This window comes from Bos javanicus, chromosome 4 (assembly GCF_032452875.1).
Source record: "Bos javanicus breed banteng chromosome 4, ARS-OSU_banteng_1.0, whole genome shotgun sequence".
Lineage (NCBI taxonomy): Eukaryota > Metazoa > Chordata > Mammalia > Artiodactyla > Bovidae > Bos > Bos javanicus.
This window is the reverse complement of record NC_083871.1, coordinates 87,747,166-87,760,176: the sequence shown is the minus strand read 5'-3', so window position 1 is coordinate 87,760,176 and position 13,011 is coordinate 87,747,166. Positions and strand designations below refer to the sequence as shown.

General features: G+C 39.1%; 1 protein-coding gene across 11 annotated transcripts in view; it reads left to right on the top strand.

Moving 5' to 3' along the window:
- Positions 1-13,011, top strand: part of CADPS2 (calcium dependent secretion activator 2) — a 591,026-nt gene that overhangs the window by 122,388 nt on the left and 455,627 nt on the right. The gene's annotated exons all lie outside the window — the stretch shown is intronic.

The window sequence follows — 13,011 nt, the reverse complement described above, 5'->3', positions numbered from 1 at the left end:
GTTGGCCACCTGATGCGAAAAACTGACTCATTTGAAAAGACCTGGTGCTGGGAAAATTGAGGGCAGGAGGAGAAGGGGGTCACAGAGGATGAGATGATAGGATAGTGTCATTAACTCAGTGGACATGAGTTTGAGCAAACTCTGGGAAATGGTGAAGGACAAGGGGAGCCTGGTGGGCAGCAGTGCATGGGTTGCAAAGAGTAGGACATGTCTTAACAACTGAACAACAACAAAAGATGATTTGATGTGATGCCCCCTTTTAAAAGGCCTTCCCAGATGGTGCTAGTGGTGAAAAATTCATGTGCCAGTGCATGAGACATAAGAGACGTGCATTCATCCCTGGGTCGGTAAGATCCCCTGGAGGAGGAGATAACTTGGCATGTTTTGAGTAGGAAATCCTTTTAAGAAACATAGATACTAAAATCCATGTCATTGCTACTCAAATCAGGCTGTTGATTTCACCGCTTGGGATACATCACAAAAACATTATTTTACAGTCCTTGTGTTTTACTCCAGTATAAGAGGCTTTCAAAGTCAAATGTGAGATTGCATTTACTATCTCACCTCTGTGGTCATTGAAATACATATGAAAACATTTACAAGTCTTAATGTGAATGCCCAGAAAGCATTTTTTAATTATATTTTACTTCATCATCTAAAATGTTGGCTTTATTTGCAATCTGACCCTTTTCTAAGGTTGCTTACTCCAAAATTCATTTATTTGAGAGGTGACACACCCTAAAAGTTGAGAAAGAAACAGCAACCCACTCCAGTATTCTTGCCTGGAGAATCCAATGCACAGAGGAGTCATGCAGGTTACAGTCCATGGGGTCGCAAAGAATTGGACATGACTTAGCGATCAAACCACCACCACCACACACTATAAAAATCAATAAGCCCTGGCTGTTTTTGACCAAAAGCAACTCCTAATTTCATGGATTTAGGGTGCTTTTTGAGGACTTCCCTGGTGGCTCAGACGGTAAAGCGTCTGTCTACAATGCGGGAGACCTGGGTTTGATCCCTGGGTCGGGAATGTTCCCTGGAGAAGGAAATGGCAACCCATTCCAGTACTCTTGCCTGGAAAATCCCATGGATGGAGGAGCTTGGTGCAGGCTACTGTCCATGGGGTCGCAAAGAGTCGGGCACAACTAAGCAACTTCACTTCACTTAGGGTGCTTTTACATGTACCTAAACAACTGAGATTATAATCCAAGTGTATAAACACTACAAGAAAGTTATTAACAAAGTACAAAGGGAAGCAGGTGTATCTTCTTTGGGTTCCATTTGCTTTTAAGAATGGATTTTATGCTTCTCTCTTGGGAAAATGTTTGGTTTTAAGTGTCATGTGATTTTTTTTTTTAAACTTTAGCATTTTAAGTAGGAAAAGCAATCATTTTGGGAAATCATGACTGTACTTGTACCTCATACTTCTGTCAATCTTTTTCTCTCTGAACTATGTCAATATACTCAGGAAGATGGGCAGGCTAATAGAATCTGGCCTAGATAACCTTTTATAAAAACTTTTAAAATGGATTTCTACTCTGTGTCAACAGTATGATGTGAGTAATAGCTACCTGTGGGGTTTTCTTTTTTCCTTCAATTATAATTTATTTCTCCTAATCTGCAAGTACCTCATGGGGTCTTCCAGGTGGCACTAGTGGTAAAGTACCCACCTGCCAATGCAGGAGACATAAGAGACTTGGCTTTGATTCCTGGGGCAGGAAGATCCCCTGGAGGACGGCATGGCAACCCACTCCAGTATTCTTGCCTGCAGAATCCCATGGACAGTGGAGCCTGGCAGGCTACAGTCCTTAGGGTCGCAGAGAATCAGACACGGCTGAAGCCACTCAGCACATATACATCCAAGTACTTAGTAGTTGTTAGTTACTTTTAAAACATGCAACTAGAGATTGAATGTCCAAAAAAAAATGAGTGTTATATAAGAGAACTGTTGAATCCTTTGAAATTTCAGCCAATTTCTTGGGGCATATATGTCAGGATTATCTAGAATTATAAATTACTACAAACCATCTAAACCAGGAACTGGAATTCTGAATTTGGCCAAGTGAGCCTCAACCAGGGCATTGCTATCCCCTTCCTGTGTTGCCACGGAGAGCACTTTCAAAAATAATTGTTTAACTTATGCTAACAGAAGCTGAACAGCAGGGTTTCAAAATATTGCCCCTTGGCCATTTTTCAGAGCTTTCCCACCAGTGTGCTGAAACACACAAAATGGGACATTTATAATACATACATACATATAAACATTGGAGAAGGAAATAGCAGCCCACTCCAGTATACTTGCCTGGAAAATGCCACAGACAGTATACCCTGGTGGGCTGCAGCTCACGGGGTTGGAAAGGGTTGGACACAACTAAGAAACTGAGCACACATACAAATATATGGAAAGAGGAAGAAAGGGGCAGGGGACGCGCTGCTTTGCAGCATGATTCCAGGAAGTACTGCTCACATTGATTCAACACAGAGGGTATTCCTTGGAGGTGTGCAGGCTGACAGGACTGTGGATACTGCACTATGAGGCACCAACTGGAGGGGATTGGGATACCTGAATGGCATTTGACGAAAGAACATAGGACTTGATCATATATCATTCTGATACGAGACTATTTGCAAGTGTTTGGAAACTCAGTTATATATTAAAGGTATAAATATTTAAAAACCAAATCTTTTATTAACAAATGTACAAGTTTCTTTTGTAATATAAATAAACTTCCTTAGACCAAGAATTTCAAAATTATTCCTTAAGCATACTTGGAGAAGGAAATGGCAGCCTACTCCAGTATCCTTGCCAGGAAAATTCCATGGATGGAGGAGCCCGGCATTCTACAGTCCATGGGGGTCGCAAAGAGTCGGACACGACTGAGTGACTTCACTTTTCTAAGTTTACTTAGATGCTGTTTTGCAGTATTCAGTTACAAATGATAGCAGCTGAACAGGGCTTCAGTTCAGTTCAGTCACTCAGTTGTGTCCGACTCTTTGTGATCCCATGAACTGCAGCACGCCAGGCCTCCCTGTCCATCACCAACTCCTGGAGTTTACCCAAACTCAGGTCCATTGATTCAGTGATGCCATCCAACCATCTCATCCTCTGTTGTCCGCTTCTCCTCCTCCCCTCAATCTTTCCCAGCATCAGGGTCTTTTCAAATGAGACAGCTCGTCACATCAGGTGGCCATCAGGTGGTATTAGAATTTCAGCTTCAGCATCATTCCTTCCAAAGAACGCCCAGGAATGGTCTCCTTCAGAATGGACTGGTTGGATCTCCTTGCAGTCCAAGGGACTCTCAAGAGTCTTCTCCAACACCACAGTTCAAAAACATCAATTCTTTGGCGCTCAGCTTTCTTTCGAGTCCAACTCTCACATACATACGTGACTACTGTAAAAACCATAGCCTTGACTAGATGAACCTTTGTTGGCTGAGTAATAGGGACTTGTTTTAAACTCACTTTCTGACTTTGCTTTTTTATTTTGAAACAATCGACCTTGTCAGTATGCATTGAGCTATTTTTATGGACTCCTTATAATTTTCAGTTAGTTCATTCTGGTTCTGTAGTGTCCATTAAGTTAGCCATCTTTTAAATCCATTCACATCCAGCAACAAATCCGCAAAATGAAAATAAAGCATTAATAATTTTCTTAAAGAGAAAAATACTTTTAGCTTAAAATTCATTACTAAACTTTTTTGTACCATTAGTACACTATGGTAGGCAACAAACGATGCGCTGGTCCTGTGTCTTCACATAAAAGCTGAAAACAGAGGGACAATGCAGTTGAATTATATTATATTCACTCTTATGCTAACATAATTTCGTGTAGAATCCAGGCGAACTTCTATAGGAAGCCTTGTTTGGAAGAAAACGATGTGTTAATTGAAATGTTTTCAGAATCAACTCTTGGTGTCAAAGCCTTTGCATATTCCTGTCAGTGTAGGCATAAACATAGGCCTCGTTTGTGTAATGTCTTATTGATTTCATGGTTTTCTTCTACCGCACAGAATATTTTATACCCAGTATTTTGGATATTTCTCTACAAAGCAAGTAGTGTTATTCCAAGCATTACTTCTCAGTGACTTAATTTTTTATAAAATATTTTTCATAACTGGGTATTCACTAATATATAATGGGAGTTCTTTTGATAAAATAATGTGAATTTGTGTTGTCTCTGTCATCTGACATCTTTGTTTCTACTAAGAATTTTGACAACTGGCACCTTTCCATTATCCTTTGCTTCATTCATCCCTTATACAATACAGTGTCCATACAGTACCATATTCATGACATGGTATTGATCATATGTGTAAGCTGATGAAATAGGCTTTGGTGAGAGATTTGGTTTTAGCTCTTATTTGCATGACCTTGAGTCCGTGAGTTCAGTATGATAGTCCTGTAACCTAGCTTGTGAAACTGTTGCTAAGCTATTAAAATTCATAGATTTTTAGTATTTAAGATGGATGTATTATGGGAAGGTATCAGCCTGATTAGCTTGGTATTTTTGCTTAACTTGATAATGTTTACATGAGACATTTTTTTTGTTTTGCAGAAAATTGTTAAGAGTACACAAATCTAGATTTTGTATTGTCCTCATCATATTGCCTAATTAGTGGCAAAACTGTGACTAGCATCAGAGGACAGTCTTTATTTAAAAAGTGCTTTTTAGTAGAAACAGATCCATAAAAATCTACTTAAATACAAACTTTTGAAGGAGACTGAGCTGTGAGGAATTTAGAAAATTGACTTACAAAAATGAAACCTGTTTCCTGAAGAGTGTGTAAAACAGCCTATTCAAAAAATTTAAAATAGGATTAGGACATACTGAGGCCACCTCATGCGAAGAGTTGACTCATTGGAAAAGACTGTGATGCTGGGAGGGATTGGGGGCAGGAGGAGAAGGGGATGACAGAGGATGAGATGGCTGGATGGCATCACTGACTCAATGGACGTGAGTCTGAGTGAACTCCGGGAGTTGGTGATGGACAGGGAGGCCTGGTGTGCTGCGATTCATGAGGTCGCAAAGAGTTGGACATGACTGAGCGACTGAACTGAGGTATGATTTTATCTAATTCAGTAGTTAAAATTTAGAAATTCCCATGATACAGATATTATAAGCATAAGAGTAAAATTTTTAAATATGTATTTCAAAACTCTCAAGATTCTTTTGCTTAGTCTTTTTAAGTAAATTGCATTTATTATTTTAAAAGCAAACATTTTTTCATGTTGTCCAATTCCCTTGAGTCAATTTGTTTTCACTTTATTATTACCAGTTATAGATAATAAAGTTGATAAAATTCACACAAACTCAACTTAGAAGTACTAAAATAAGAAGGAAATAATGATGAAGACAATATTAAACAATAATAATGATGTAGCGATGGTAGCATCTTTATTTGTTAGAAGGAAAGATTATGAAAGAGAAGCAAATTAAATGAAATGAGAACTAAGCACTTTTTATGTGTATACTAAACACTTTTTGATTATGAAGGGATTGTGACTAAATTTGTTTTACTGACAGATTTAGCCAGAGGTCAGGGAGTCCATGGGGTCATAGAGTCAGACACACGCAGAGAGAGAGATTTGTGTATTACTGAATTGATGCTTTTGAAGTGTGGTGTTGGAGAAGACTCTTGAGAGTCCCTTGGACTGCAAGGAGATCCAACCAGTCCATTCTAAAGGAGATCAGTCCTGGGTCTTCTTTGGAAGGAATGATGCTAAAGCTGAAACTCCCGTACTTTGGCCACCTCATGTGAAGAGTTGACTCAGTGGAAAAGACTCTGATGCTGGGAGGGATTGAGGGCAGGAGGAGAAGGGGACGATAGAGGATGAGATGGCTGGATGGCATCACCGACTCAATGGACGTGAGTTTGAGTAAACTCCGGGAGTTGGTGATGGACAGGGAGGCCTGGTGTGCTGCGATTCATGGGGTCGAAAAGAGTCGGACACGACTGAGTGACTGAACTGAACTGACTGTCCAGCACTTGATGGGGACTGCTCTGCATCAAGTTTTATCTGCCAAAATGACAGTTACTTCATTAAGAAAGTTGAGCTATTGAAATAATATTTAAATATGATCCAGCAGTTTAAATAGTGGTTTGAATAGTGGTTAAGAATAACAAAAAGGGCCACCTGCAGTACATTGGTTGGAATGCTCCACCGTGTAAAATATGACCCCCAGTAGATGGGTAGGGGTGTATGTATGTCCACAAATTCATGCAAGCATTTGTATTGGTATGTACTCAACTGAGTATATTTTAAATTATTCATCATTTTTGACGGCCATTGCTATTGGCTAACATGCTATATTATAATCCAAGACCATAGGAAGAAAAAATTCTGCTTTCTTCACCCATAACTGTATTCGAACATTTCATTCAAAGTATTAGGTTATTTTACAAAGTATTGGAAAATGTGGATTTCCCCCGCCCCCCCCCCAAAAAATATCTCTATTGTTTGAGAGTAGGCATTTCTTTCTTGTCTTCCCTGTCATTGTTGCAGTACTTGGAGTATAGAAGGTTCTCAATTTGTTGAATCGCTCATTCGCTGTGTATATGAAGAAATGTTAAAAAGTTGAGACAATTAATGCTCTAAAGTTTAGTTTCCTGTTTTCATGCATTTAGAAAATTGTAGGGTGATGCAGTAGTAGAGAAGCAAGCATCATTTAAGGCTTTAGGCCCCACTGAGTCCAAAAGTCTTTTCTTTACATCTATGTCTCTTTTGCTGCCCTGCATGTAGAATCGTTGGTACTGTCTTTCTAAATTCCATATTTATGCATTAATATACAGTATTTTCTTTCTCTTTCTGGCTTCACTCTGTATAATAGGCTCCAGATTCATCTACCTCATTAGAACTGACTCAGATGCGTTCCTTTCCTTTTTACAGCTGAGTAATGTTCCATTGTGTATATGTTCCATGACTACCTTATCCATTCGTCTGCCAATGGACATCTATGTTGCTTCCATGTCCTAGCTATTGTAAATAGTGTTGCAGTGAACATTGGGATACATGTGTCTCTTTCAGTTCTGGTTTCCTCAGGGTGTAGGCCTAGGAGTGGGATTGCTGGGTCATATGGCACTTCTATTCCCAGTTTTCTAAGGAGTCGCTACACTGTTCTTCATAGTGGGTGTACCAGTTTGTATTCCCACCAACAGGGTAAGAGGGTTCCCTTTGTTCCACACCCTCTCCTGCATTTATGCTGCTTTTGTGTTGTAAGGAACTGATGGGTTTACATACTAACATATTGCAGGAATATTTACAAGAGAGGGGTCCTGCAAACAGTACTATACTCCAAAGTGTTTGCCTACCAAACTGTCTTCATTCTATAATGACAAAGAATAGGGCGAGTGACTAATATTTGGAAGATGTGATGAACCACAAAACGGTCTCATGGAAGTTTTTAAATCGTTTAAAATTTACCCACCAATTTTTCACTTTGATAACCTCATGTAATTCCTTGAGATATACTAATGATTTTGATGCTAAATTATATTTGTGATTGTTAATATATTGATTTCTTGTATTGATGTTATATTTATTCACCTCCCTTTGTAGCTAAATTTCACTGTGATATTCAGATACATTTCAGGAATTTGTCATACTTAGGACTTCAGAAAGTTGTTCTGGAAAGTGTGGAATGTGCTGTTCTTTGCTACAAAAACAAATTTGGGTGGTTCTGTAACTTAGCAATGTAAATAGATATAGGATCAGTGGTATTTGTTAAAAGGATTTTCATGAGAGAAATTAACTGAAAAGAAACTAACCCTAGGATAATTTCTTTAGTATGAAAAAAAAAATTCAGATCCATTGTAGCACAAAATATTTAAGTTTTCTGTTCTATATATTCACATCCTAGAATATCTTTTAGTTTTTGGCATCTTGAATTCCTTTTGAGTTTTCTTGGACATCTGTTTTGTGATTTTAAGTTTTCTTCTATAAAATGGAACTGATAGTATTTCTAAATATTAATGAAGTGAATAAGGACTCTCCTTTAAGCTGGCTTGGCTCTGTGTCTCCCAGTAGGTGGGCAGCAGATGGAGTGGAACCAAAGGCCCCTGTACCAGGTGACAGGGTTTCAGGAGCAAAACGCATAGGCCATGACCAGAATGACACAGCATTTCACTGTTTACAAGTCTTTGTTTATGCGTGTTTAGTATAATTTTAGATTCTCTCTTTAAACCAATGTATTGTGTGGTGATACATGGGACATCTGGTCACCGGTGAGCGGCCTGTGCGGTAATCCGGCTCCACCCCTGCGGTTTTTGTTGTATTTGGAGGTTTGTTCTGTTTGTGTAACCAGAGCCTTTCCGTGTTTGTTCAAATTGCTTTAATTTCTCAACATTATAGCCAGTTTTATATTCTTTTTGTTTTTTAAAGCTTATAGGTTTAGTGTAAACTCACCAGTTTCTGTAAGATCCAGACAAGTTAAGGTTAGGTTGTCCTAAGTGAGAAGTTTGCTTCAGATGTCATCGTTTCTAAGTTTTTCTAGCAGGCAGGATGTAACACCTAAGAAGCGCTTATATCTTAAAATACGATTTATCATCACACTAACCAGAGGATGAATCTGCTCTTGTTTTTTTGTCATGGGTAAAAGCCTAATTTAAAAATTTATTTCAGTCCTATCCTGTGTATCATGTGTATCTATCATTCCATCTTAGGTGGGTCAAAAATTAAAATTCTGAAGTTTGTAGCCAAGTATTGTGCCATAGACGTCTAAATCAATTCATTGATACCTTCCTACCATTTGATTTAGTTGAGTAGATTTGTTTAACTAATGAATACCAGGTTCAGCAAATCTCTAACCTAGCTGAACATCAGCCCCTTCAGAGCTTAAAAACTGAATAGCTTTCCAGGAGGTCCCTCTATTCAGAATTCGGAAATAGTCGGTGTAGGTTAGGTATTCAGTATGTACATTTTTGAAAAAGCTTCTCAAAGTTTATGATTAGCCAGATCTGGAAACTTGATGGTTTTTTATTATAGAGAAATAACCAGACTTGCCTCTTTGTGGCATCTCATCTGTTTGCCTGGATTTAGTCTTGCACAGCAGCTTGAGCTCTGCTGTGGAAATTTCCTCTGAGTTTCCTTTTCAGGCAGCACTGAAAAGATTAAGAAGTTGGACGTGACTGGGACTATGAGACATTATCAAGTCTGAAGAGGCAAAGATAACTAGACAGAAACAGACAACCTGATGACTGAAAGAAAGATGTTATCAAAGACTTAGAGTTAAGATCAAAAGCTATACTACAAATGAAATATAGGATGATTAGTTACATTTTAATTTTAGGTAAATAATGGATAATTTTTATTTGCAAGTATGTTCCAAATATTTCATGGTATACTTATAGTAAAACCTATCTGGAATGTTTAATGTAAATGTTTAATCATTACCTATTTATCTGAAATTGAAATTTAATGGGACCTCCTGTGTTTAGCTTGGCAGCCCTACCTTGGACTCCTAGGGCTTCCCAGGTGACTCTGTGGATAAAAGAATCCACCTGCAGTGCATGAGACACAGGAGACAAAGGTTCAGTCCTGGGGTTGAGAGGATCCCCTGGTGAAGGAAATGGCTGTCCTCTCTAGGATTCTTGCCTGACATATCTTATGGAGAGAGGAGCCTAGCAGGGTACTGTCCCTAGTGTTGCCAGCAGTCTGACACAGGTGAAGCGACTGAGCACGCACAAGTGCACACACACCTTGGAAGCCCACAGTCTGGAAGGAGGGCAAGGCACCCTGCTCAGATGAAGTGGAACACACAACAGCTAGCTGTTCAGCTTAACTAGCCCCAAGAGCAGGCTTCATTTTAAAATACCTGTTTTTGATCTGAAATGAAGACATTAAATTTTTATTAAGATATATTTATAGTATATTCAAGTGTGTAATGTAGTGATTCTTAGTTTTTAGACTTTATACTACAGATATTGGCTAGAAGTCCCTGTGCTGGACAATATATCCTTTTAGCTTATTTTACAAATAGTAGTTTGTACTTCTTAATCTTGTTATCTGTCCTGCCCTTCTCTGCTTCCCTGTCCCACTAGTAATCACTAGTTTTTTTATCCTCTACATCTGTACTCTGTTTCTTTTTTGTTATATTCATTAGTTTTTTAGATTCTACATATAGCTGATAATATACAATATTTGCCTTTCTCAGACTTTTTTCACTAAGCATGATACTCTCTAGGTCTGTCCATGTTGTTGCAAATGGCAGAATTTCATTTTTATGGCTGAGTAGTATTCCGTTGTGTATATACCACATCTCCTTTCTCCATCCATCTGTTAATGGGCAGGTTGCTTCCATATCTTGGTTATTGTTAATAATACTGCTGTGAATATGGGGTGCATGTATCCTTTTGAATTCATTATTTATTTTTTTTCCTAGATGTATACCCGGGAGTGGAATTGCTGGTTCATATGGTAGTTCTGCTTTTAGTTTTCTGAGGAAGCTTTATACTGTTTTTCATAGTGCTTGCGCCAGTTTACATTCTCACCAACAGTGCACAAAGATTTACTCTTCTCTGTATCCTCACTAACATTTATTAATGACGATCTTTTTGATGATAACCATTCTGACAGGTGTGAGGTGATATCTCAGTGTGGTTTTACTTTGCATTTCCCTGATTAGTGATATTGAGCAAATTTGCATATGCCTATTGGCCATTTGTGTGTCATCTTTGGAAAAATGTCTTTTCAGATCTTTTCATTTTTAAAGAAAAAGAACATAAAGAAAAAGTAGCAAGGAAAAATAACAAGTTGCAAACCAGGTAACTCCCATAAGGATATTAGCTGACTTTGCAGCAGAAATTCTGCAGGCCAGAAGGGAGTAACACTGTATATGTAAAGTGATGAAAAGGAAAACCTGCCTTAAGATGACTCTACTCAGCAAGGCCCTCACTGAATTTGATCAAGAGATCAAAAGCATATAGCCAAGCAAAAGCTGAAAGAGTTCAGCACCACCCAGTCAACTTTACAAGAAATGTGTTTGTTGTGTTAATCACAGTGTGTCTTGGTATAGCCCTCTTTGGCTAATCTCTTTGGGACTCGGTGCTTTCTGGACTTGGATGTCTATTTCCTTTTCCAAGTTAAGGAGATTTCCAACTATTATGTCTTGAAATATGTTCTCTACCCCTTTCTTTTCCATTAAGAACCCCTATAACATGAATATTGGTACATTTGATGCTGTCCCTGCAGTCTCAAATAGCCCTCATTTGTTTTTAGTTTCCTTTTTTATTTTATTCTGTTCAGCTTCAGTGATTTCCTTCACTGTCTTCCAGCTCACTGATCTATTCCTTTGTCATTTAGTTTACTGCTGATTTTTTCTAGTGTCTTTTCCGCTTCATTTATTGTGTTTTTCATCTGTTTGGTTGTCCTTTATATTTTCTATTTGTTAAAAAAAAATTTTTTTCCCCTAACTTTCATGCCCTGCTCATCCTTTTTTCTTCTCCTGTGTTCTTCAATCGTCTTTACAACCGTTACCTTGAACTCTTTCTTGGGTAGATTGCCTGTGTCTACTTCACTTAGTTCTTGCTTCTTCATTTGGGACCTGGACATCTATTGCCTCGTTTTGCCTAGCTTGTTTTTTTATTTCTGTGTATCTGGGAAGTTGGTTATATTTCCTGGTCTTGGAGAAGCACAGTTTTGTAGGAGACATCCTATGAGTCCCAGCAGCACATTCCCCTCTAATTCCTAGAGCCATATGCTCCAGGGTTGCCTTCTAAGTGGGCTGTGTGGGTCCTTCTGTTACGACAGGCTGACCACTGTAGGTTGTCTGGGAGGACATGGCTAGCTCCTGGTTTGGTTGGCTGTTAGATCCTGCCTTGTTCTAAGGCTGCCACCTGATGGGTGAACTAGTTCATGAGATGGCTGTTTGGGAAACCCTGGGGGTTCCTGAGACTAGTGCTGGCTCACTGGAGGGCAGAGTTGGGGTACAGGAGATTCTGGGGTTGGTGCCCACCCACTAGTGAGCAGAGCCATGTGCTGACATCTGACTGCAGGGCATGGATGTCCCAGAGTGGGTGTTGAGCCACTGGTGGGTGGGGCCTGTCCCCAGTTGTTCTATAAATAGTTATAATTTTGGTGTGCCTATGAGAGGAGGCGAGCTCAGGGCCTTTCCACTCTCTGCCGTTGCTGAAACTCCCTCTGTGTGTGTGTCTATTAATTACTTGAAAGCTAACTTTGTGATAGAATGGACACTTATTTTGTTGTTCTCTCTTAAGCAGAAATGGACTTCCCTGGTGGCTCAGACTGTAAAGCATCTGCCTACAATGCGGGAGACTCAGGTTCAGTACCTGGGTCGGGAAGATCTCCTGGAGAAGGAAATGGCAACCCACTCCAGTATTTTGCCTGGAAAATCCCATGGATGGAGGAGCCTGGTAGGCTACAGGCCATGAGGTGGCAGAGAGTCGGACATGACTGAGCGAGTTCACTTTCTTAAGCAGAAAATCACTATGTTCTCTTTTTTTGACCTTACTTGGTGAACACATGTGCTAAGCATTTGCCTTTACCTAGGAGCAGTCTTTTGTATTTGAATTCAGAGTTGCTTTTAGAATCCAAAAATCTAAAGCAAATATTTATATAATGTTAGTCTAGGTGGTTCAGTTATTTTAATGTTAATAAAATACCTCTTCACCTCTTGAAGAGGATTTTTATCTGTTTAATCTTCACAGATCCTTGAGTTTGCCAACATGTATGATGGCTTAGAGGTAGTATGGCATTTTTTTGCTGGCTAAATTTTGTAAAGTTAAGGAAATGTGAAATAATCTTCATTGTTAAGGGAGTAATGTAACCCTTGCATTTTTGTCCCCAAGTATATAGTATAAATGCAATAATCAGTATGATTTAGTTCATTTGACATTTTTAAAGTTGTTGCAGCTAAGATTTCTGTCCTAGGTAGAGACAGAATTTTGTTATTTCTTAGGCTGGATGGCATCACTGACTCGATGGACATGAGTTTGGGTAAACTCTGGGAGTTAGTGATGGACAGGGAGGCCTGGCGTGCTGCGGTTCTTGGGG